This window comes from Phocoena sinus, chromosome 7 (genome assembly GCF_008692025.1).
Source record: "Phocoena sinus isolate mPhoSin1 chromosome 7, mPhoSin1.pri, whole genome shotgun sequence".
Classification (NCBI taxonomy): domain Eukaryota; kingdom Metazoa; phylum Chordata; class Mammalia; order Artiodactyla; family Phocoenidae; genus Phocoena; species Phocoena sinus.
Window position 1 is genome coordinate 16,420,531 of NC_045769.1, and position 27,264 is coordinate 16,447,794.

The following is a 27,264-nucleotide window of genomic DNA, read 5'->3' on the forward strand; positions in this document are numbered from 1 at the left end:
CTCCTTTCACTTGAAGGAGATCCACTAGAGCTCTTGTCTAGGCCTAGAATAGTCTCCTTGCCCTCCAGCACGGCATTATCTCTTTGCTTTTTTATCTGGGTAAACTTCTATTCAAGGATTCCGTTCTCTCTCTCTCTCTCTCTCAGTTATTTATTTTTTACTTCATTTTAGAGAGAATGGTGGTCTATAAGGTATCAATTCTTCAATAGTTCTGAGATTTCCTTGGTAGTATAATGTGTGTTCAATTTTTAGATATGTTCCAGTGTGCTTTAAAAAAATATGTATTCTCTAACTGTTAGGTGCAGTATTTATAACTATTTATTGACAGGCTCACAAATTATATTATTAAATAATACCAGTATTTAATTTAGCTTTACCTATTACTAAAATGATTATGTTAAAATCTCCCATTGTTGATCTGTTAATTTCTTCTTGTGATTCTCTCAGTTGTTGCTTTACTTTTTCTAGGCTGTATTATTAGATGCATACCAGTTGGGAATTTTCTTATAATATTTTTTAGCATGGTGTATTGCTCTTCTGCATCTCTTATAATGCTTTTAAAACTGCAAATCCTTTTTTTTAAAAGCCATTTTTATTTTAAATTGTTCATTTGAAGGTAATCTATCTTCTTTCTGACTACTTCTAAGATTGACTTTACCTTTAGCATTTTGGAGTTTTACTATAAATCAAGGTATGGGTTACTATTCATTGGTCCTTTGAGGGAATTATTTTGTTTTCTTAATTTGACAATTAATTTTTTTGTTTAATTTTAGAAATCTTTCATTCTTATCTTTGAAAATTACCTTTTAATTCTCTCTCCTCTCTTTTTTCAGAAACTCTGCTAATGGATCCTAGACTTTCTTATTCTGTCCTATATATACCTTAACTTCTTTCTTAGAATTTTTATTTCTTTATCTTTCTGAACTTCCTCTGTGTAATTATATCTATTTTCCAGTTTATCAGTCTTTTCACTCTTTGTATCTAATATTAAGTTCAGCTTACTTACTGAATCTTTCATTCCAAAGACTTTGGATTTTTGTTTCTAGAAGTATCATTTGGTTCTTTTTCTACTGGTCTGTTATTTACAGTGTCTCAGCTATTTTTAGACTCCTGATTTTTTTTTTTCTGTCTTCAACCATTTTAAACATCTTTATTTAATGCTCCCTTTTGATTTTTGTTCTATTATTCAAAGTTCATGAGATTCTAGCCCTGCTACTTCTTGAGTAGGCTTTGTAATTACTTGTATCATAACATAGCCTTCCCCTGGGAATATCCTTTGTGATCTTTTTTGGGAGTTATCTCCTAAGAAGAGTTTTATATTACTTCTCCTAGGACCCACCTTGGCTATCACTGTCCAAGTATCAATTTTTATGTTAAATTCTTCATTTAAGGCTTATCAGAGCATGAGGGTGTATAATATCTAGGCAAACAAAGTTTCTGGTTGTCCACCTAAGCCAATGGATAACTTTTCTCTGGTGTATCCTTTCATAAGGGATACAGTTCTTTGAGGATCTTGACCTTATTATGGGGTGGGGGATGTTAAGTTCCAACTCTCTGCTTCAAACAAACCCAAGAACTATAGCCATAAAAACGCATACCTCTAGGCCACAAATCCTGTGTTTCCCACCAGTACGTGCATTCCCAGTGCAGCTGCAGTGTAACTACACTTGCTAACCATTCTGGTATTCAATTTTCTCTTTCTTTCTAGCTAGGACTTTAGTCAGATAAATGCGTGTGTATATACATATATCTTTTATATATGAATGTCTATTATCTACGGTGCAACCACGTGGTGTTGCAAAAATAAAGAAAACCATTATGAACTGATGTGCAATAATTTCCAGAATACACTGTTAAAGGAAAGGACAAGGTACAAAGCAAAACACAAATTATGCTATGTTTTACATAAGAAAAAAGAGAAAATAAAAATACATAAATAAATTCATATGTGTGCATGCAGGCTTTTATTTTTTGCAAGAAGAAACATAAGACAGATAATTCTAATTAAAAATGATTTTATCTATGGGGGTAAGCGGTCACATGGAGGAAGGGTTAGGGATTGTAGTGAGATACCTCCACCATATGTTTTGTTATGTAGTTTTGATCTTCAAAAATATGCAAATGTTTTCCATGCTCAAAAATCACAGTAAATAAAAAAGGATGAAAGGGCCAACTCTAAAATTTAATGTACACGGAAACAAAAGAAGCTAACTGTATGCCAAACTGATAATATAATCATACAGGTAAAATAAGTAATTCAAATAATTTTTACACACAATAATCTAACCGTATACCCTTAATGGGTTATAGTCTAAGGTTAAAAGAAATTGCAAAGAAACCTTGAACTTTGGTTAGAAGGTTTGTTTTGATAATAGCATGGGTGTTTTAAATGTGAAACAATTTGGCATGTATTATAGAACAAACGAAGTAAGTAAATATGTTGATGTCGTTAGAAATCAGCATTCTAACTGCAGGAGAAAGAGATATAAATGTGAATGAAGAAAGATAAGAAAGAACCCTGTAATGCTGCATCTGAATATATCAATATGAATTCATAACTTATAACTCTTAATTCTTAGCTCTGTCCACTGAAGGGGCCCAAGAAGTAGTGATATCCAGCAGTAATAAGCACAATAGGTGCCTACAACTTGCTTTCCAAATATCTTTCTCCCAATATGTTCTATGCTAGTGTGGATATAGAGAAAGCTAGAAGAATATACACCAAAGAGTTTGCACTGACAATGGAATAAGGAGGGTGGGCAGTGAGCAGATTGCAAAAAAGAAGAGAACATCTTTGCATAGACTGACTTGTTTGCCATGACCAAGAACTCCTTCTGCAATTTGCAAATTCTAATGAAGTGAATAAAAACAATACACACAAAATGAGAAGAGAACCATGTATGTGTTTTCTAAGCATGGAAGCAAAATAAATCTTGTTCTAGTTTTCAGTTTAAATTTTTACTAAATGTATTTCAAACTAAAGTTTGAAATATACATATGTTAATGAGTTGTTTCATGCCATTCAAAGACATGCAAAGGCAATCTCCTCTACCCTGCCTCCTCTATGCCTGCCTCTTTGAAGTTACAAGTAACCATCATGGTGTGTATACGTTTTTTTCTCAGCTGTACAACTATCTAGAATTTATTATTTTACAGTGTCTGATTGGGGTCCAGTTTCATTTTCTTCTACACAGATAAACGGTTGAACTGGCACCATTTATTACAAAATTCTTTCGCTAGATACATTCTTTAATAAATAAATTCCTGAGCCTTTTTCCATGATGGGAAAGATCAGCCCACAGGGGAGAAAGCCCTTGATAGCTCTCTCTGATGTTCTGCTGGCTGCCTATTCAATGTGTGGATATTGTTGATGCCAATACTCAGATTTGGGCTGGGGATAGTGTCCCTGAGTGAGCTGGATTCCAGTATGGCCTTTGCAGAGTCTGATGCCAGGTTAAGCCTTTATTTTTTTAAGTAACTTGTTCTCTCTCCATAAAAAGTATAAGATTATCTCGTTATCCCTGAGATTCAGTAATTTTATAAGAATGTGCCTATGAAAATATTTTATGAAACTTGTTTGGCAAATCCTTTAAAACTACAGACTCAATTCTTTAGCTCAGAGAAATTTTAGGCTAGAAACACGAGCAGGTACTTTCTGTAATAGGTTTCTGTTACTGTGTAACAAATTAGCACACGCTTAAAGGCTTGAAACGACACACATTTATTATCTCAGTTTCTACGGTTCAGGAGTCTGGGTCCTCTGCAAGGGGGCAATTAAAGTGTCAGCTGGGGCTGTGGTCTCATTCAAGGCTTGACTGGGGAAGGATCCACTTCCTCACTTACGTGATTTTGTTATCAGCATTCAGCTCCTTGTGACTGCAGGAAATAGAGCTTCCTTTTTTGCTGGCTATTGGCTGGAGATCACTCTCAACTCCTAGAAGCTCCCCACCATGGTTCCCTGCCATGTGACCCTCTCCATAGGCAGTTCACAACATGGCAGTTTGCTTCTTCAGAGCCACCAGAGGAGAGAATGTGTTAGAGCAAATCTGTTAGCAAATGTAACCATGGGAGTGGCAACCCTTCACCTCTGGCCTAGTCTATTCTTTAAAGTCAAGTCACTGGTCTCGTCCCCACTCAAGGAGAGACGATTATGCAGACCCACAAACAGGAGGAATCAGGGATCATGGAGGGTGGGGGACGTCATCTTAGAGTCTGGCACACCTCCTATAGTACATGAATTGATTTATTTGTGTGTCTATTTTGTATTTTATAACTCATACTGCATAGTAGGTGGTTGGGAAGTTAACTGACACCTAAGTTCAGGTCTCAGCTCGAATATTTCAACTTTGTGTGATCTCAAGCAATTTTCACAACCTCTGTGTCTCAATTTCCTCATCAGTAAAATTAGGATGGTAAGAGTGTCTACCTCACAGAACCCTCTAAGGATTACATAGTAGTAATAATTTTAAAGCACGTAGGATAGTGTCTGAAATATACTAAGTTCTCATAAATCTTAGTGAATATAAAACATAAATACATAATAGAAAATATTTAAAGATAATTTAAAAATAAGTGTAAATAAATTAAGTTCTTCCCACACTCCAGGAGATGGTTTTATATGCCTCCTATGTCCACAGATGCCACTTTGAAGAGTACTATATAAGCTACCGTGCAGGCTGTGGAATCCTAAAAAAATCCCATTTATGAAGTATAATAACCATTCATTGATATGAATTCACAGAATTCTAAAGTTGGAAGACAGCTTCTGGGCCATTTTCCCCAACCTCTCTCATTTTACAGATAAGGAATCAGAAATCCAGAGAAGTTAAATGCTGTACTGGAGATTACGTGGCTCCAGTGTATCAAAAGAAAGAGAAGAAGGAATCTCCCTTGGAGCTCAAAGAAAGGGACCATGAGACAAAAGACAGTCCTACAATTTCCAGCCTGCAGTAAAACAATCTATATCCAGTTCAACACCATCAATATGTACTCAGATGTTCCTAAAAATATCTTACCAATTTTGGGGATAGCCATTTTAGATATACTAATGTCCGACTTTCATACTAAATAAAAAACACCCTTTCTAGAAACCCAGAAAAGAAGTTGTGTTGATAAGTATGAGACATATTTATTGGGGATAATCCCCATTAAAAAAGAATAATTAAATACTACTTAATCATAGTGGGATGATAGATAATGTACTAATATTATGCAAGTCCGATGGGCATTGTCAGATGATTAGAGTCCCCGTTTAGAGTCCTACATAATTATACTTCCTATCAAGGCAGAGGCGTTGGTGCCTTTTGTTAATCAGTATCACTCTAAACCACTGTGGGACATTCAGCCAATCAGACCGCTCAATTACTGCGGTTGAATGGTCCTGACCTCATGAATATGAATAGAGGATACACACAATAGACCAGTACTTTTAATGACAATGAAACTGCCATGAGGGATGAAAGAAAGTGTGGATTTAAAAAAATAATTAAAATTGCAATGAGAAAAATCATAATTAGCTGTGAGGATTACATGTATTTGTTAAAATGTTTCTCACTTGCCTTTAGGACAAAGAACCAGAGTGAATCATTTTATACTTCATTTTCTCTAGATATGGATGTCCCAGTTGCTGACAGCAGGACCTATCTCGCATTTAAATAATATAAAGATCTATGTAAATATTTAGAAAACAGAAGCAGAAGGATGAGAGTTCAGATACACTGTTAAACCAAGGGTCACGAGGTTTATCTGGAGATATAAAACTTGAATGGTGCCTGGTTGATACGTCATGGTTCAAAGGCAGTACAATGTGAAGGGTGTCAGTGAAAACCCTCAGAGTGTGGCACTAAACAACAGTGTGAAGGAAGAGATTATATAAAATATATAATATTCACTTACTTCGTCCTCTTATTCCATTTTGCCTCTTCCAAAAAGTGCTATGCTTTCGCTTACAAAGATGTGAAAAGTAGAGCAAAATGACATAAATTACAATCAACTGAGAAAGATAAAACAAAAGGGATACAAGAGTCGGGTCATAAATGAAGACACGGATGAAATCAATGTACAAACAGACATACAATAAAATTTTACATAGAGGGGGTTCTTATGATCTGGATTCATGAAGTCCCAGAAGCTATAAGGGTTGCATAAGGGAAGTAAAGTTATCCTAAAGACGTTCACTAATGAGTGCCCGCTCTGAAAATGGTCTCCTTGCTTGCCCTGAGCATCTACCCTCACCAGGTGAGTCCTCATCTCTCACTGATTGCTGCAGTTGTTCAATGCAAACAGAGCGCATTGTGTAGTGAACTCGCAAATCTTGAGAAAAGGTGCAGGGCTTCATGAAGTAGGTGAAAGTCAGAATAGATAACCGCTCAAATTATAAGCCAGTGGCAAATGAGAGTCTGGTAGAGTTATGTTAGTTAGCAACTAAATAAGGGACAGTGGATGAGGAAGGCTTCACTGGTGTCTGCTTCAAAAGCGAAAGATTTGAATATCAAAGGATTAAGAAAGGCCCTTGGGAAAATCGATGAAGCTCTTGGAAAGTTCTGCAGAAATGACCTTCTATATCTTACTATGAAAGTCAAATGTGAAAGATGTCTTACTAAGCTATCATATAATGTTATCAGAATAAAATGCCAAGTAGATAATCAACATGCCCTTTGGGTTTTGTTTGATAAATCAGTGCATAGTTTCTAAGTACGTTAAATTTAGAGAAAATAAACTTTTATAATTTTAATTTTGCTTTTTGAGATAAAATTTGTACAACCCTCTCTACCCCCACCACTCTCCCATCCCCCATTCCCTGCTCAGTCACCATGATCATTTACTGGAAAATTCTGGTCTCTGATTTAAAAGATCTTTTTTTTTTTTAGTATTAATTATTGTTAATAATGAGTGCCTTACATGCTTATAAGAGTGGAACCCTATTTTCCAGCAGCAAAATTTGGAGCAAATCACAACTTCTCTCTGCTGAGGTTTCACAAAGATGTGCTAGATTTCAGCGAGTCTGAGACTATTCCCCTGAAAAGAAGAAACACAGCTATTTTGTCGATTAAATCCAGAGTCAATGGTTTTAGGAATTAACTGAACTTGGATCAAAATTAACACTGTATCTACAAGGACCCGCATCTAAAAAGAAGGCCACCTGGGGTGTTTTTGTACACTGTCAGCTTACTGGAACCGTGTATCCAAGAACCCCATTCCCAGTGTGTATCTGGGTTAGGACAGGCCACACGAAAAATGTGCATAAGGTTGGGAAGATGGATGTGAAACAGTAGCCATCACTCTCTGAGGTCAGTGTAAGGTGTCAGGTGCTGTTGAAGCCCTTGCACGTTGTGGCATGCTGTTGGTCTGCCTGTTGGCAGAGGCCAGCGCCAGTGCTCATAACTGCTCTGCCTCCCTGAATCTCCTCCTTCAACTTCTCGAGGCCTGTTCCAGACGTGTGTGCAGCTCCCCACTGAAGATCTTGTGCATCTTCTGTAGTCATCCTCATTATTAAGGTTAAGGATGTGGGTCCCAGTTTCTCCCCATGTTCCTCTGCTTCACACACATACTTATTGTCTGCCCTGCTGACCTGCTCTGACCTGAGGCCCCCATCCATAGGTAGCTGCCATTCATACCCTCCTCGACCAGCCCCCTTGGTGGTTGTTGGTCAGTCTATTGTCTTTGATCCCTCCACCGCCCTCCTTCCAAACTTGGATTTACCAAATGAAATCACTGAACTTTTACACAGAAGTGTGTGCCGTGTGTGTATTTTCTTGTACAGCAGGTCTAGACAACTTTAAGCAAAGAATTTTGTATCCTACCAAAAAGTTGCAATGAGATTAGCTATCTACAAACTTCCCCTCAATACAGAAAGTGTTCTAAGCTAAAGCCGGAAGAATAAACAGGTTTTAGCTTAGCCTTACTAGTGGAACTACTAATCATAACTGAGCTATGGTGGGTGTTTACTTTGTGCCAGGTCTTGTGATAAATGCTTTGCACAGATCGTCATTCAATCCTGACAAACCTATCACATTGGTACTCTCGTTTCCCCCATTTTACGTATGAGGAAACTGAGGCTCAGAAAGGTTCCAGAGCAGACCAGTCTCTGCATCTTATAGGGATGTTTTTGTTAGGCTTCCTCCCAACAAGATGAGAAGAGAGCTCTGTCTCATGCAGTAAACCCCATCGCTTCAACTCCATGTTCTTTATTAAATAAATGTATCATGATTTGCCCATTCTTTGACATTTTTCTTTTCTTATTGTGAAAGTAATATTTATTGGAGGAAAATTGGACAATTCATGTAAGTGTAAAGAAGTCAATAAAATCACCCAGAATCCCATCAGTTAGGTAATTTCTTTAAAAATGACTTTCTACTACTTCTACTTCCTATAAAAATAAAATCCATTTTTATAGGTTTTCCACTCCCACCACTTCTCATTTTAAATACATGTCTGATTCTATTAAACCTAAGATGATATCAATTTCAGTTTTATGTAAGAGGGGACTCTTTGGTGTGACTAGAATTGTCTAATATTTGAAATGCGTTCATTTCATTAATGGTTAACATACCAAGAAAAGAGCTTAAGACAATAAAAAAGTGGTGGTGGTGAAAGTTGCCGTTAATGGTCTCTGGTCAGTTTTTACTTTCCTTCTGAAAAAATCTTTTACATCCTTTTATTGAAATGCCATGAAGTCACTGGGGCCGAGATTTACTGTTGTTAATATGCCCTTCAGTAATGCTAAATTCAAGTATGAAAGGCTTATGAGGCTCCCTCTGACATAAAACTCCCCTGGGCTCCTGGGCTCCCCATCATAAATGGCTCCTTTAATAGGAGGAGCTAACCAGAGGGTCAGTGAACGGCAACAACGGACGTGAAAAAAAAATTTTTTTGCACTTCTTTGTCTTTTCGAATGATACAAAGATAGGTGGGTTCTAAGTGCATAGATCATCTGTCATTGAGAATTTCCGCCCCTTACTCTATAATCTTGTGAATGATAAACTCAGCAGCGTCATGGTGGCGCTGCGCAATTATCTAAGAGGAAAGTGAGAGTTGTCTTGCTGTGTGTGTAGCACTCACTGGCTCAGTTAATTAGACGAGTGCAAATGCCTTCAAGCGAAAGGTTCAGGTCTAAACCAGGCTGTCTCATGGTATCAGTCTGTAGGAAGGTAAAAAATGAAAGGAGAGCAGGAGAAGAAATAAAAGGGAGACACTTTTAAAGAAAACACCAAGATGATTCAGCTTATATAGGGCATCTTAAAACCGTCAAACTCGAGCGTCCCTGGTGGCGCAGTGGTTGAGCGTCCGCCTGCCGATGCAGGGGACGCGGGTTCGTGCCCCGGTCCGGGAGGATCCCACATGCCACGGAGCGGCTGGGCCCGTGAGCCATGGCCGCTGAGCCTGTGCGTCGGAGCCTGTGCTCCGCAACCGGAGAGGCCGCAACAGTGAGAGGCCCGCGAACCGCAAAAAACAAAACAAAACAAAACTGTCAGACTCCTAGAAGCAGAGAATACAAGGATGGTTACCAGGAGGTGGGAGGAGGGGGAAACGAGAATTGCCCAACTGGTACAAATTTAGAGTTATGCACGATAAGTAGGTTCTAGAAATCTCTCTAGAGCCTGTAGTTAACTCCAGTGCTGTGAATTTAAAAACTTGTCAAGAGAGTAGATCTCCTGCCAAGTGTTCTTACGTGCACGCACACGCACACACACACACACACACACAAGGAAAGGGAACACAAGAAATCTTTTGGTGGTGAGAGGTACGTCTTTCACCTTGTTTGCAGTGATGGTATCACAGGTATATTCATATATCCAAACTTTTTGTATATTTAGTATACATCAATAAAGTTGAAAAAAATTCTAATTCTCTCCTCTGCACCCAAAGATAAGAGCCATATTAAATCCATATTGGTTTGGCCAACAGGATTTCTTGAGGCCTCTTCCCTCACTATTGCTTTGGTACTTAACTCTAGTGAGCATCTCTCTACTCAAGCTTATTTGGGTCAGATAGTCTGTAGAGTCTGAAAATGGGGAGTTGTACAGTTTATATATTACGACTTTATTGATTTGGGTTTAATGACACTAATAGAGATACCTAGTTTTTTCTAGACATTTAGTTTTTAGTTAGTGTAAATTCCCTGCTTATGGGAATTTCAGCTTTGGTTGTGATATTTGATGCTGTAACAGGGAATTAATTTAGAGAATCCAATATATGTATAAGCCTTATCAAGAATAATTTTTCCTTAAAAAAGAAGTCTTTATTAAAGCAAGCGAAACCCTTGAAGAACATAGTTGAAGACCACAGAAAAGTATGATTCAAAGAAGTAAGAAAAATTAGGTACAAGTAGGCATCATACATTAAACCATATCTCCTCTGGGAGGCTTCCATGCCACTTGAGATTGGCTGAAATTGCTTTGATCAATTGCACAGCCCCAGAAGTCTGAAACTCTGTACTTGTTTTATGTGTATATGCTCCCTGCCCCCTCTGCCTCTAGGACTCTGCTTTCCTGTTGAGTTGTTTTTCTTCCTCATTGTATCTTCTTCAAAGTGAAATCTAGACCCACTATTGGTCTCTAGAACAATAACAAAATCACTTGCAAAGATTTTCGTGTTCAGTAAATTTTATTAAACGTTGAGGGGTGCCAGGAAGTCATTGCATTTTCAGCCCATAAGCTTTGCTCCTTGCTCCATCTCTCCTCTTCTCTTTCCTCTCTTCTCTTCTCCCTCCTAAATGCTCAATCTATTTTTGTGCAGCAATTTTCCTCTTGTCTAAAGCCTGGGCACACTGACACCAATGCCTCACATGGGGCAGGAAGTAAAAGGTAGAGTGAAAGGGAAAAAAAGGTCCACTTTCTACCTTGGGCCCTGATCAACGTATTTTTCCAGATAAGCTAGTTTTCTCCTGAAAATTTTTGTTAATTTTTTATTGAGGTATATTTTGCAGTTTATAAAATGCATAGATGTTAAGTGTGTAGCTTGATGAATGTTTGACAAATTTATCTGATGGCTACCTGAGCAAGCATCCCATTGTTATTCAACGTGTATCAGTAGTTTTTTCTTTTTATTATTAAGTAGAATTCCATGGTACAGATAAGTTATGCATTCTGCATTTGAGTTGTTTTCAGATTTCCTTTATTTTGAAAAACTGATCTGAACATTCTTGAACAATTCTTTTCATATACATGCGATTTTATTTCTCTTGAGTAAATACCTAAGAGTGCAATTGCCCAGCTATGTGGTAGGTGTATGTTTAACTTTATAGGAACCTACCAAAAAGGTTTACAAAATAGTTGTACCGTTTTACATTCACACCAGCAATCTAAGGGAGGACTAATTGTTTCTTAGACTCACCAACATTTTACATTGTCAGTCTCTTTTAATTTTGGTCATTCTAGTGGGTGTATAGTTGTGTAGAACCATGGTTTGAGGAGAAAGTTTGATGCTAGCTATTAAGGTAGTTATATTTTCTCTACCTGTTACAAAATCAGATTTCAAGTATTATTAATCACTGCTTACTATAATCCCATCATGCTCCAGTTTCATGACAAGTAATTTCCTCTGAAATTTTCTTTTTATCTTGAGTTAACTGGCGTTTTTTTTCATGGTTCTAGAATTACTAGTTAGTTTTGAGCCAAAAGCCCCACCTATCCTTTTCCCTGTAGCCAACTTTTTTGTGTGTGATAATGACATTAAATTCATTAGATAAATTAATATTTAAGGCATACCATATAGGAAGCATTCAATAAATGGCAGATTTTTATTAATATTCCTCAGGCTGTTTATAAATTTTTAAATTTTTAACCTTTTTTAATTGTAGTTAACTTTTAATGTTGTATTAGTTTCAGGCATACAGCAAAGTGTTTCAGTTATACATATATACATATATGTATATGTATATATTCTTTTTCTTTTCCATTATGAGTTATTACAAGATATTGAATATAGTTCCCTGTGCTATACAGTAGGTCCTAGTTGTTTATTTATTTTATATACAGTAGTATGTATATGTTAATCCCAAACTCCTAAATTATCTCTCCTCCCATAGCCAGTTTCTATTTCCTATTTAAAAAATTATTTTTAGAAAATCCTTCTCTTTTAGAGATTTTTTACTAAAACATTTACAAATGAAATATGGAGTGGGGCAACATTGTGTGATGGTAGGCTATAGATAAAACAAAATTGGACATGAATTCCTAATTGTGGAATATGAGTTTGGGTTCATGGGGTTTCTATTTTTATGTATATTTGAAAATTTTCTTCACGAAAAGCTAAAATATATTTTTCAGTTTTTGTTATTGATGTTCCACCTTATTTCACCAATGAGTTTTGATGGATAATAAGAATACTTACTATAAAATGGAAAAATAAAAGCAGATAAAAATCATGGATCACTAAAACCAAATAGAAAGACACAAAGCAGAACTGAGTAGAGTTCTGTGGCTAGAAGTGGCAGGAAGATACAACTACAGAAAATGGGTTATGTTACAAAGCAAGATGACAAGCAAATACCCCCAAAGGGGCAGCTGTGCTGGGACTGGGGCTAGAGCCCCAGAAGAGGGCTGGGATTAGGGAAAGGGAAGATGGGAGCAGGAGGGGGTGTGGAATCAGAATGTAGGTGTACAGGGCCTAGAGTACGAATTCTGGCTCCTATCTTCCTGGTGCTAAAGCCCAGAAGCAAGAATGATCAGTTTTGCACTTCGCATAAGGGAAAAAATATATCTAGTCTCTAGGGAAAGCACAGTTTTTCCTAACACATAGGTCTGGAAATTATAACACATATGTGTTAAGAAAAAACCAAATAAACTTTTTGGCCAAACCAATATATATATATGTATGTGTATATATATATATATATATATATATATATATAATTTTGAAATTAATTTATTCTTTAAGTTTTAAATATTGGAATTGGCTTCAGGGATGCTGAGAGCTGGTTTAGCCACAGTGGAAAAACATTCTGAGCCCCCCATGAAGGGCAAATAGAGAAAAAAAAAAATTAAACCCCAAACTTTCATACAGCATATGCATTGTTATGAAATACTGTTGGGCTTGGCCTCTTCCAGGCCTCTGGCCCAAAAATATGTCCCAGCCTCCTTGCTACCCACTCGGGACCCCCAATAGCTTCCAGGGATTGAGAGGGATAGCCTTTCCTTCCCCTTACCCCAATGCTTTCTGCAACTCTCTGTTCTTACATCCTCCCAATCTGTGAAAACTCAAAAGAAGAAAAATAGCTGATAATTTTGTAATTTGCTACAAGGAATATCCTCTTCCTTTCTGATTAATTGCTCAGCTCTCCCTTTCCCACCAAGAATTTACCTGCCTGGTGGCCTGTAATGATTAATTTGAATGAACAGAGAATTTAGATAGACTTGGGACTTTAGAAACCCTCTAGTCCTATTCCTTCACTCCACAGAGGAGGAAATGGAGGCCAAGTGAGGTTAAAGGACCTTGCCCAAGGTCCCCAGCTAATAACAGCCAAGCCATGACTTAAACCCAGTCTCCTGGGACCCAATCTCAAATTCGTCCCTGGAAAGAGGCAACCATCCCCTTGCCATGGCTTGTAGGTTCCCTGCAGATTTTACCCCTGACCCTGCCTGCAACATGGGTGCTCTTCTTTAAATAGGCCCCAGGTTCTTTTTCACAAAATGTAAATTTCTTAGACACTTTCAACTGAATAGTTTGAAAAGCTGGTTATAAAAATGATTTCAGCTCAGTTTTGGTGTAGAACAGAAGGGGAAACGGCAGGAGCAGTTGTTTTACATCTCTCCTTTGCTATTCTGGGGATGAACTCCTTCCCAAGACACATGCCTTGAAATCCTGTCTGTTACCCTTTTAAAAATAATTAAACCCACCAAATACTGAACAGCGACCATAGAGCATGTGATCCTACCACAGCGCCCCCGGGATGCTGTGTTCATGTGTACATCAGCTGAGAGAGGAGAGTGCCCAGCAGGAGGCAGTGAAAAGGGCAGCCCTCCTCCAAGGGCTGTGTGGCAGCTGGTGGAGTTCAGAAGGTCTGCAACAGACTGGGGGGGGTCTCAAACTGAGCTTGCTGTTCATGGAGATTCCCAGGGCCCCGCCCTACACTTTCTAAAGGAGGTGGGGGGATGGGGCTTGAGGAGGCGGGAGTGGACCTTGCATTTGTGTTTTCAGCAGGAATGGGAGAAGCCTCTGAGACAGGTGACCCCATTCTACCCTTAGAGCAGTGTCTCTCAACTTTTTGATGTTTTCATTAACATCCCCCTAAACAGCCTTTTCAGACATTTTTCCCACAATCACCCCGTCCGTGATATTTTAATAGCATATATCTGTATATCTGATATATTGTTTCTGCTGATGTACCATGACCTTTCCAAAGACCATAAGTCTTTTTTATTTTTTTGAATTTTATTTAATTTATTTTCTATACAGCAGGATCTTATTAGTTATCCATTTTATACATATTAGTGTATACATGTCAATCCAATCTCCCAATTCATCACACCACCACCACCCCCTGCCACTTTTCCTCCTTGGTACCATATGTTTGTTCTCTACATCTGTGTATCTATTTCTGCCTTGCAAAGCGGTTCATCTGTACCATTTTTCTAGGTTCCACATATTTGCATTAATATACGATATTTGTTTTTCTCTTTCTGACTTACTTCAGTCTGTATGACAGTCTCTAGATACATCCACGTCTATACAAATGACCCAATTTCGTTCCTTTTTATATATGTACCACATCTTCTTTATCTGTTCATCTGTTGATGGGCATTTAAGTTGCTTCCATGACCTGGCTATTGTAAATAGTGCTGCAATGAACATTGGGGTGCATGTGTCTTTTTGAATTATGGTTTTCTCTGGGTATATGCCCAGTGGTGGGATTGCTGGGTCTTATGGTAATTCTAATTTTAGTTTTTTAAGGAACCTCCATACTGTTATCCATAGTGGCTGTATCAATCTACATTCCCACCAACAGTGCAGGAGGGTTCCCTTTTCTCCACACCCTCTCCAGCATTTGTTGTTTGTAGATTTTCTGATGATGCCCATTCTAACTGGTGTGAGGTGATACCTCATTGTAGTTTTGATTTGCATTTCTCTAATAATTAGTGATGTTGAGCAGCTTTTCATGTGCTTCTTGGCCATCTGTATGTCTTCTTTGGAGAAATGTCTATTTAGGTCTTCTGCCCATTTTTTGATTGGGTTTTCTTAATATTGAACAGCATAGCTGTTTATATATTTTGGAGATTAATCCTTTTGTCTATTGATTCATTTGCAAATATTTTCTCCCATTCTGAGGTTTGTCTTTTCATCTTGTTTGTAGTTTCCTATGCTTTGCAAAAGCTTTCAAGTTTCATTAGGTCCCATTTATTTATTTTCATTTTTATTTCCATTACTCTAGGAGGTGGATCAAAAAAGATCTTTCTGTGATTTGTGTTTTCCTCTAAGAGTTTTATAGTGTCCGGTCTTACATTTAGATCTCTAAACCATTTTGAGTTTACTTATGTGTATGGTGTTAGGGAGTGTTCTAATTTCATTCTTTTACATGTAGCTGTCCAGTTTTCCCAGTACCACTTACTGAAGAGGCTGTCTTTTCTCCATTGTATATCCTTGCCTCCTTTGTCATAGATTAGTTGACCATAGGTACATGGGCTTATCCCTGGGCTTTCTATCCTGTTCCATTGATCTATACTTCTGTTTCTGTGCCAGTACCATATTGTCTTGATTACTGTAGCTATGTAATGTAGTCTGAAGTCAGGGGGTCTGATTCCTCCAGCTCCGTTTTTTTTCCCTCAAGACTGCTTTGACTACTCGGGGTCTTTTGTGTCTCCATACAAATTTTAAGATTTTTTGTTCTAGTTCTGTAAAAAATGCCACTGGTAATTTGATACGGATTACATTGAATCTATAGATTGCTTTGGGTAGTATAGTCATTTTCACAATATTGATTCTTCCAGTCCAAGAACATGGTATATCTCTCCATCTGTTTGTGTCATCTTTGATTTCTTTCATCTGTGTCTTATAGTTTTCTGAGTACAGGTCTTTTACCTCCTTAGGTAGGTTTAATCCTAGGTATTTTATTCTTTTTGTTACAATGGTGAATGGGATTCTTTCCTTACTTTTTCTTTCTGATCTTTCATTGTTAGTGTATAGGAATGCAAGAGATTTCTGTTTAATGATTTTGTATCCTGCAACTTTACCAAATTCATTGATTAGCTCTAGTAGTTTTCTGGTGGCATCTTTAGGATTCTCTATGTATAGTATCATGTCATCTGCAAACAGTGACAGTTTTACTTCTTCTTTTCCAATTTGTATTGCTTTTATTTCTTTTTCTTCTCTGTTTGCCGTGGCTAGGACTTCCAAAACTATGTTGAATAATAGTGGCGAGAGTGGACATCCTTGTCTTGTTCCTGATCTTAGAGGAAATACTTTTGTTTTTCACCATTGACAATGATGTTTGCTGTGGGTTTGTCATATATGGCCTTTATTATGTTGAGGTAGGTTCCCTCTTTGCCCACTTTCTGGGGAGTTTTTATCATAAATGGGTGTTGAATTTTGTCTAAAGCTTTTTCTGCATCTATTGAGATGATCGTATGGTTTTTCTCCTTCAGTTTGTTAATATGGTGTATCACATTGATTGATTTGCATATATTGAAGAATCCTTGCATCCCTGGGATAAATCCCACTTGATCATGGTGTATGATCCTTTTAATGTGTTGTTGGATTCTGTTTGCTAGTATTTTGTTGAGGATTTTTGCATCTATGTTCATCAGTGATATTGGTCTGTAATTTTCTTTTTTTGTAGTATCTTTGTGTGGTTTTGGTATCAGGGTGATGGTGGTCTCATAGAAAGAGTTTGGGAGTGTTCCTTCCTCTGCAATTGTTTGGAAGAGTTTGAGAAGGATGTGTGTTAGCTCTTCTCTAAATGTTTGGTAGAATTCACCTGTGAAGCCATCTAGTCCTGGGCTTCTGTTTGTTGGAAGATTTTTGATCACAGTTTCAATTTCAGTGCTTGTGATTGGTCTGTTTATATTTTCTATTTCTTCCTGGTTCAGTCTTGGAAGATTTTACCTTTCTAAGAATTTGTCCATTTCTTCCAGGTTGTCCATTTTATTGGCATAGTAGTCTCTTATGATGCTTTGTGTTTCTGCAGTGTCCATTATAACTTCTTTTTCATTTCTATTTTTATTGATTTGAGTCCTCTCTCTCTTTTTCTTGATGAGTCTGGCTAAAGGTTTATCAATTTTGTTTATCTTCTCAAAGAACCAGCTTTTAGTTTTATTGATCTTTGCTATTGTTTTCTTTGTTTCTATTTCATTTATTTCTTCTCTGATCTTTATGATTTCTTTCCTTCTACTAACTTTGGGTTTGTTTGTTCTTCTTTCTCTAGTTCCTTTAGGTTTAAGGTTAGATTGTTTATTTGAGATTTTTCTTGTTTCTTGAGGTAGGCTTATATAGCTATAAACTTCTCCCTTAGAACTGCTTTTGCTGTATCCTATAGGTTTTGGATTGTTGTGTTTTCACTGTCATTTGTCTCTAGGTATTTTCTGATTTCCTGTTTGATATTTTCAGTGATCTCTTGGTTATTTAGTAATGTATTGTTTAGTCTACACGTGTTTGTGTTTTTCACGTTATTTTCCCTGTAATTGATTTTTAGTCTCATAGCGCTGTGGTCAGAAAAGATGCTTGGTATGATTTCAATTTTCTTAAACTTACTGAGGCTTGATTTGTGACCCAAGATGTGATCTATCCAGGAGAGTATTCTGTGTGCTCTTGAGAAGAAAGTGTAATCTGCTGTATTTGGATGGAATGTCTTATAAATATGAATTAAATCTGTCTGGTCTATTGTGTCATTTAAAGCTTCTGTTTCCTTATTTATTTTAATTTTGGATGATCTGTACATTGGTGTAAGTGAGGTGCTAAAGTCTCCCACTATTACTGTGTTACTGTCGATTTCCCCTTTTATGGCTGTTAGTATTTTCCTTATGTATTGAGGTGCTCCTATGTCGGGTGCATATATATTTGTAATTGTTATATCTTCTTCTTGGATTGATCCCTTGATCACTATGTAGTGTCCTTCTTTGTCTCTTGTAATAGTCTTTATTTTAAAGTCCATGTTGTCTGATATTAGAGTTGCTGCTCCAGCTTTCTTTTGATTTCCATTTGCATGGAATATCTTTTTCCATCCCCTCACTTTCAATCTGTATGTGTCCCTAGGTCAGAAGCGGGTCCCTTGTAGGCAACATATAGATGGGACTTGTTTTTGTATCCATTCAGTGAGCTTGTGTCTTTTGGTTGGAGTGTTTAATCCATTCATGTTTCAGGTAATTATCGATATGTATGTTCCTATTACCGTTTTCTTAATAGTTATGGGTTTGTTTTTATAGGTCCTTTTCTTCTCTTGTGTTTCTCACTTAGAGAAGTTCCTTTAGCATTTGTTGTAGAGCTGGTTTGGTGGTGCTGAATTCTCTTAGCTTTTGCTTGTCTGTAAACCTTTCGATTTCTCCATTGAATCTGAATGAGATCCTTGTCGGGTACAGTAATGCTGGTTGTAGGTTCTTCCCTTTCAGCACTTTAAGTATATCATGCCACTCCCTTCTGGCTTGTAGAGTTTCTGCTGTGAAATCAGCTGTTAACCTTATAGGAGTTCCCTTGTATATGTTATTTGTCATTTTTCTCTTGTTGCTTTCAATAATTTTTCTTTTCCTTTAATTTTTGTCAGTTTGATTACTATGTGTCTCGGCGTGTTTTTCCTTGGGTTTATCCTGCCTGGGACTCTTTGCACTTCCTGGACTTGGGTGGCTATTTCCTTTCACATATTAGGGAAGTTTTCAACTAAAATCTCTTCAAATATTTTCTCAGGTCCTTTCTCTCTCTCTTCTCCTTCTGGGACCCCTATAACGTGAATGCTTTTGTGATAATGTTGTCCCAGATGTCTCTTAGGCTGTCTCATTTCTTTTCATTCTTTTTTTCTTTATTCCGTTCCACAGCAGTGAATTCCACCATTCTGTCTTCCAGGTCTCTTATCCGTTCTTCTGCCTCAGTTATTCTGCTATTGATTCGTTCTAGTGTATTTTTCATTTCAGTTTTTGTATTGTTCATCTCTGTTTGTTCTTTAATTCTTCCAGGTCTTTGTTAAACATTTCTTGCATTTTCTCAATCTTTGCCTCCACTCTTTTTCCGAGGTCCTGGATCATCTTCACTATCATTATTCTGAATTCTTTTTCTGGAAGTTTTCCTATCTCCACTTCATTTAGTTGTTTTTCTGGGGTTTTATCTTGTTCCTTCAACTGGTACATAGTCCTCTGTCTTTTCATTTTTTCTATCTTTCAGTGAATGTGGTTTTCCTTCCACAGCCTGCAGAACTGTAGTTCTTCTTGCTTCTGTTGTCTGCCCTCTGGTGGATGAGGCTATCTAAGAGGCTTATGCAAGCTTCCTGTGGGAGAGACTGGTGGTGGGTAGAGCTGGGTGTCACTCTGGTGGGCAGAGCTCAGTAAAACTTTAATCTGCTTGTCTGCTGATGGGTGAGGCTGGGTTCCCTCCCTGTTGATTGCTGACCTTAGGCGACCCAGCACTGGAGCCTACCCAGCTCTTTGATGGGGCTAATGGTGGACTCTGGGACGGATCACACCAAAGAATACATACCAGAACTTCTGCTGTCAGTGTCCTTGTCCCCATAGTGAGCCACAGTCACCCTCCTCTTCTGCAGGAGACCCTCCAACACTAGCAGGTAGGTCTGGTTCAGTCTCCTATGGGGTCACTGCTCTTCCCCTGGGTCCCGATGCGCACACTACTTTGTGTGTGCCCTCCAAGAGTGGAGTCTCTGTTTCCCCCAGCCCTGTTGAAGTCCTGCAATCAAATCCTGCTAGCCTTCAAAGTCTGCTTCTCTAGGAATTCCTCCTCCCGTTGCCAGACTCCCAGGATGGGAAGCCTGACATGGGGCTCAGAACCTTCACTCCAGTGGGTGGACTTCTGTGGTATAAGTGTTCTCCAGTTTGTGAGTCACCCACCCAGCAGTTATGGGATTCGATTTTATGGTGATTGCGCCCCTCCTACCATCTCATTGCAGCTTCTCCTTTGTCTTTGGATGTGGGATATCTTTTTTGGTGAGTTCCAGTGTCTTCCTGTCGGTGACTGTTCAGCGGTTAGTTGTGATTCTGGTGCTCTCACAAGAGGGGGTGAGCACACATCCTTCTACTCCACCATCTTGAAACAATCTCTCCACAAACCATTTTAATAGCTAAGAATTTTTGGTTGCTTCCAAAGACTCAATTTTTGCACCCTTAGTGCAATATCGCCCCCCACTGAGAATACATGTTTTAGACTAAGACACATTGGCATCCAAAAACAAAAGCAAAACCAAGAAAACCCAAATGTAAGTCTTGGAGTCTTGGAGTTGAAAGAACTGTGTTTGGTCTGGATGGCAATTCCTGGATGTGTAAATTTGGCTTCAATATCTGATCTACAGAAATAGAGAAAATAATAAAACTTTCCTCACGTGACAGAATAAGAGCCTGAATTTAGCCTTTCTATATCAGGTGGTCTTCTAGGTACTTTGCCTCATTTAATCAACAACCCAAAGAGCTCCATTAAACTCCACATTGCAGGTAAAGAGACTGAGACACAGAGGGGTTCAAAAAAGCTTGCTCAAGGCCACACAGCTAGAAAGTGGTGAGTGGCAGAGCTGGGATTAAATGGTCTGAAACCAGTCTCTGATTTTAACCACTACTTTAAATATTCTCAACGCTTGAAGATGGCGGAAGAGTAAGACGCGGAGATCGCCTTCCTCCCCACGGATACACCAGAAATACATCCACACGTGGAACAACTCCTACAGAACTCCTACCGAAGGCTGGCAGAAGACCTCAGACCTCCCAAAAGGCAAGAAACTCCCCACGTAACTGGGTAGGGCAAAAGAAAAAACAGAGACAAAAGAATAAGGACGGCACCTGCACCAGTGGGAGGGAGCTGTGAAGGAGGAAAAGTTTCCACACACTAGGAAGCCCCTCCGCGGGCGGAGACTGCGGGAGGCAGAGGGGGGAGTTTCGGCACCGCGGAGTAGTGCACAGCGACGGGTGCGGAGGGCAAAGCGGGGAGATTCCTGCACAGACGATCGGTGCCGACCGGCACTCACCAACCCGAGAGGCTTGCTGCTCACCCACCGGGGCGGGCGGGGCTGCGAGCTGAGGCTCGGGTTTTGGTTTTGGACGGAGCTCAGGGAGAGGACTGGGGTTGGCGGCTTGAACATAGCCTGAAGGGGTTAGTGCACCACGACTAGCCGGGAGGGAGTTCGGGGAAAAGCCTGCACCGGCCGAAGAGGCAAGAGACTTTTTCTTCCCTCTTTGTCTCCTGGTGCGCGAGGAGAGGGGTTTAAGAGCGCTGCTTAAAGGAACTCCAGAGACGGGCGCGAGCCACGGCTAAAAGCGCGAACCCCAGAGACGGGCGCGAGCCGCGGCTGAGGGCGCGAGCCCCCGAGACGGGCGCGAGCCGCGGCTGAAAGCGCAAACCCCAGAGACGGGCGCGAGCCGCGGCTGAGGGCGCGAGCCCCCGAGACGGGCGCGAGCCGCGGCTGAAAGCGCAAACCCCAGAGACGGGCGCGAGCCGCGGCTAAAACCGCGGACCCCAGAGACGGGCGGGAGACGCTAAGGCTGCTGCTGCCGCCACCAAGGGGCCTGTGTGCGAGCACAGGTCACTCTCCACACCCCTCTTCCGCGGAGCCTGTGCAGCCCGCCACTGCCAGGTTCCCGGGATCCAGGGACAACTTCCCCGGGACAGCGCACGGCGGGCCTCAGGCTGGTGCAACGTCACGCCGGCCTCTGCCGCAACGTCACGCTGCCTCTGCCGCCGCAGGCCGGCCCCGCACGCAGTGCCCCTCCTTCCCCCATCCCCCAACCCCCGGCCTGAGTGAGCCGGAGGCCCCGAATCAGCGGCTCCTTTAACCCCGTCCTGTCTGAGCGAAAAAACAGACGCCCTCCAGCGACCTACACGCAGAGGCAGGGCCAAATCCAAAGCTGAGCTCCTGTGAGCTGTGAAAACAAAGAAGAGAAAGGGAAATCTCTCCCAGCAGCCACAGAAGCAGCGGATTAAAGCTCCACAATCAACTTGATATACCCTGCATCTGTGGAATACCTGAATAGACAAGGAATGATCCCAAATTGAAGAGGTGGAATTTAGGAGCGAAATCTATGATTTTTTTCCCTTTTCCTCTTTTTGTGAAGGTGTACGTGTATGCTCCTGTGTGACATCTAGTCTGTATACTCTAGCTTCCACCATTTGTCCTAGGGCTCTATCCGTCCATGACTTTTTTTTTAAAAAAATTCTTTTTCTTAATAATTAAGTTTAATTGTAATAACTTTATTATACTTTACCTTCGTTCTTTCTTTCTTTCCTTCCTTCCCTCCCTCCTTTAGACAACGAATCACCCCAAATTGAGGAGGTGGTCTCAGGGAGCAGGATTTATGATTTTTCCCCCTTTACCTCTTTTTGTGAAGGTGTATGTGTATGCTTCTGTGTAAGATTTTCTCTGTATAGCTTTGCTTCCAACATTTGTCCTAAGGTTCTATCCGTCCCCTTTTTTTTTTCTAAATATTTTTTAATTCAATAACTATATTATACTTTATTTTATTTTTACTGTATCATCTTTCTTTCTGTCTTTTTTTCCTTCTTTCCCTCCTTCCTTCCTTCCTCCCTCCCTCCCTCCCTCCCTCCTTTCTTTCCTTCTTTGCTTCTTTCTTCCTTCCTTCCTTTCCTCCTTTCCTTCTTTCTTTCCTCATACTTCTACTAATTCTCTCTACTTTTTCTCCCTTTTATTCTGAGCCGTGTGGATGAAAGGCTCTTGGTGCTCCAGCCAGGAGTCAGGGCTCTGCCTCTGAGGTAGGAGAGCCAACTTCAGGTCACTGGTCAACAAGAGACCTCCCAGCTCCACATAATATTAAACAGCGGAAATCTCCCAGAGACCTCCATCTTAACACCAGCACCCAGCTTCACTCAACGGCCAGCAAGCCACAGTGCTGGACAACCTATGCCAAACAACTAGCAAAACAGGAACACAACCCCACCCATTAGCAGAGAGGCTGCCTAAAATCATAATAAGGCCACAGACACCCCAAAACACACCACCAGACGTGAACCTGCCCACTAGAGAGACAAGATCCAGCCTCATCCAGCACAACACAGGCACTAGTCCCCTCCACCAGGAAGCCTACACAACCCACTGAAACAACCTTAGCCACTGGAGACAGACATCAAAAACAACGGGAACTACGAACCTGCAGCCTGCAAAAAGGAGACCCCAAACACAGTAAGATAAGCAAAATGAGAAGACAGAAAAACACACAGCAGATGAAGGAGCAAGATAAAAACCCACCAGACCTAACAAATGAAGAGGAAATAGGCAATCTACCTGAAAAAGAATTCAGAATAATGATAGTAAGGATGATCCGAAATCTTGGAAGTAGAATGGACAAAATGCAAGAAACAGTTAACAAGGACCTACAAGAACTAAAGATGAAACAAGCAACGATGAACAATGCAATAAATGAAATTAAAATCACTCTAGATAGGATCAATAGCAGAATAACTGAGGCAGAAGAACGGATAAGTGACCTGGAAGATAAAGTAGTGGAAATAACTATTGCAGAGCAGAATAAAGAAAAAAGAATGAAAAGAACTGAGGACAGTCTCAGAGACCTCTGGGACAACATGAAACGCACCAACATTCGAATTATGGGGGTTCCAGAAGAAGAAGAAAGAAAGAAAGGGACTGAGAAAATATTTGAAGAGATTATAGTTGAAAACTTCCCTAATATGGGAAAGGAAATAGTTAATCAAGTCCAGGAAGCACAGAGGGTCCCATACAGGATAAATACAAGGAGAAACACGCCAAGACACATATTAATCAAACTGTCAAAAATTAAATACAAAGAAAGCATATTAAAAGCAGCAAGAGAAAAACAACAAATAACACACAAGGGAATCCCCATAAGGTTAACAGCGGATCTCTCAGCAGAAACCCTACAAGCCAGAAGGGAGTGGCAGGACATACTGAAAGTGATGAAGGAGAATAGCCTGAAACCAAGACTACTCTACCCAGCAAGGATCTCATTCACATTTGATGGAGAAATTAAAACCTTTACAGACAAGCAAAAGCTGAGAGAGTTCAGCACCACCAAACCAGCTTTACAACAAATGCTAAAGGAACTTCTCTAGACATGAAACACAAGAGAAGGAAATGACCTATAGTAGCGAACCCAAAACAATATATAAAATGGAAATAGGAACATACATATCAATAATTACCTTAAATGTAAATGGACTAAATGCTCCCACCAAAAGACACAGATTGGCTGAATGGATACAAAAACAAGACCCTTATATATGCTGTCTACAAGAGACCCACTTCAGAACTAGAGACACATACAGACTGAAAGTAAGGGGATGGAAAAAGATATTCCATGCAAATGGAAACCAAAAGAAAGCTGGAGTAGCAATTCTCATATCAGACAAAATAGACTTTAAAATAAGGACTATTAAAAGGGACAAAGAAGGACACTACATAATGATCAAGGGATCGATCCAAGAAGAAGATATAACAATTGTAAATATTTATGCACCCAACATAGGAGCACCTCAATACATAAGGCAAATACTAACAACCATAAAAGGGGAGATCAACAGTAACACATTCATAGTAGGGGACTTTAACACCCCACTTTCACCCATGGACAGATCATCCAAAATGAAAATAAATAAGGAAACACAAGCTTTAAATGATACATTAAACAAGATGGACTTAATTGATATTTATAGGACACTCCATCCAAAAACAACAGAATACACATTTTTCTCAAGTGCTCATGGAACATTCTCCAGGATAGATCATATCTTGGGTCACAAATCAAGCCTTGGTAAATTTAAGAAAACTGAAATTGTATCAAGTATCTTTTCCGACCACAACGCCATGAGACTAGATATCAATTACAGGAAAAGATCTGTAAAAAATACAAACACATGGAGGCTAAACAATACACTACTTAATAATGAAGTGATCACTGAAGAAATCAAAGAGGAAATAAAAAAATACCTAGAAACAAATGACAATGGAGACACAACGACCCAAAACCTATGGGATGCAGCAAAAGCAGTTCTAAGGGGGAAGTTTATAGCAATACAAGCCCACCTTAAGAAGCAGGAAACATCTCGAATAAACAACCTAACCTTGCACCTCAAGCAATTAGAGAAAGAAGAACAAAAAAACCCCAAAGCTAGCAGAAGGAAAGAAATCATAAAAATCAGATCAGAAATAAATGAAAAAGAAATGAAGGAAACAATAGCAAAGATCAATAAAACTAAAAGCTGGTTCTTTGAGAAGATAAACAAAATAGATAAACCACTAGCCAGACTCATCAAGAAAAAAAGGGAGAAGACTCAAATCAATAGAATTAGAAATGAAAAAGGAGAAGTAACAACTGACACTGCAGAAATAAAAAAAATCATGAGAGATTACTACAAGCAACTCTATGCCAATAAAATGGACAATCTGGAAGAAATGGACAAATTCTTAGAAATGCACAACCTGCCAAGACTGAATCAGGAAGAAATAGAAAATATGAACAGACCAATCACAAGCACTGAAATTGAAACTGTGATTAAAAACCTTCCAACAAACAAAAGCCCAGGACCAGATGGCTTCACAGGTGAATTCTATCAAACGTTTAGAGAAGAGCTAACACCTATCCTTCTCAAACTCTTCCAAAATATAGCAGAGGGAGGAACACTCCCAAATTCCTTCTACGAAGCCACCATCACCTTGATACCAAAACCAGACAAGGATGTCACAAAGAAAGAAAACTACAGGCCAATATCACTGATGAACATAGATGCAAAAATCCTCAACAAAATACTAGCAAACAGAATCCAACAGCACATTAAAAGGATCATACACCATGATCAAGTGGGGTTTATTCCAGGAATGCAAGGATTCTTCAATATACGCAAATCTATCAATGTGATAAACCATATTAACAAATTGAAGGAGAAAAACCATATGATCATCTCAATAGATGCAGAGAAAGCTTTCGACAAAATTCAACACCCATTTATGATAAAAACCCTCCAGAAAGTAGGCATAGAGGGAACTTTCCTAAACATAATAAAAGCCATATATGACAAGCCCACAGCAAACATCATCCTCAATGGTGAAAAACTGAAAGCATTTCCACTAAGATCAGGAACAAGACAAGGTTGCCCACTCTCACCACTCTTATTCAACATTGTTTTGGAAGTTTTAGCCACAGCAATCAGAGAAGAAAAGGAAATAAAAGGAATCCAAATCGGAAAAGAAGAAGTAAAGCTGTCACTGTTTGCAGATGACATGATACTATACATAGAGAATCCTAAAGATGCTACCAGAAAACTACTAGAGCTAATCAATGAATTTGGTAAAGTAGCAGGATACAAAATTAATGCACAGAAATCTCTGGCATTCCTATATACTAATGATGAAAAATCTGAAAGTGAAATCAAGAAAACACTCCCATTTACCATTGCAACAAAAAGAATAAAATATCTAGGAATAAACCTACCTAAGGAGACGAAAGACCTGTATGCAGAAAATTATAAGACACTGATGAAAGAAATTAAAGATGATACAAATAGATGGAGAGATATACCATGTTCTTGGATTGGAAGAATCAACATTGTGAAAATGACTCTACTACCCAAAGCAATCTACAGATTCAATGCAATCCCTATCAAACTACCACTGGCATTTTTCACAGAACTAGAACAAAAAATTTCGCAATTTGTATGGAAACACAAAAGACCCCGAATAGCCAAAGCAATCTTGAGAACGAAAAAAGGAGCTGGAGGAATAAGGCTCCCTGACTTCAGACTATATTACAAAGCAACAGTAATCAAGACAGTATGGTACTGGCACAAAAACAGAAAGATAGATCAGTGGAACAGGATAGAAAGCCCAGAGATAAACCCACGCACATATGGACACCTTATCTTTGATAAAGGAGGCAGGAATGTACAGTGGAGAAAGGACAGCCTCTTCAATAAATGGTGCTGGGAAAACTGGACAGGTACATGTAAAAGTATGAGATTAGATCACTCCCTAACACCATACACAAAAATAAGCTCAAAATGGATTAAAGACCTAAATGTAAGGCCAGAAACTATCAAACTCTTAGAAGAAAACATAGGAAGAACACTCTATGACATAAATCACAGCAAGATCCTTTCTGACCCACCTCCTAGAGAAATGGAAATAAAAACAAAAATAAACAAATG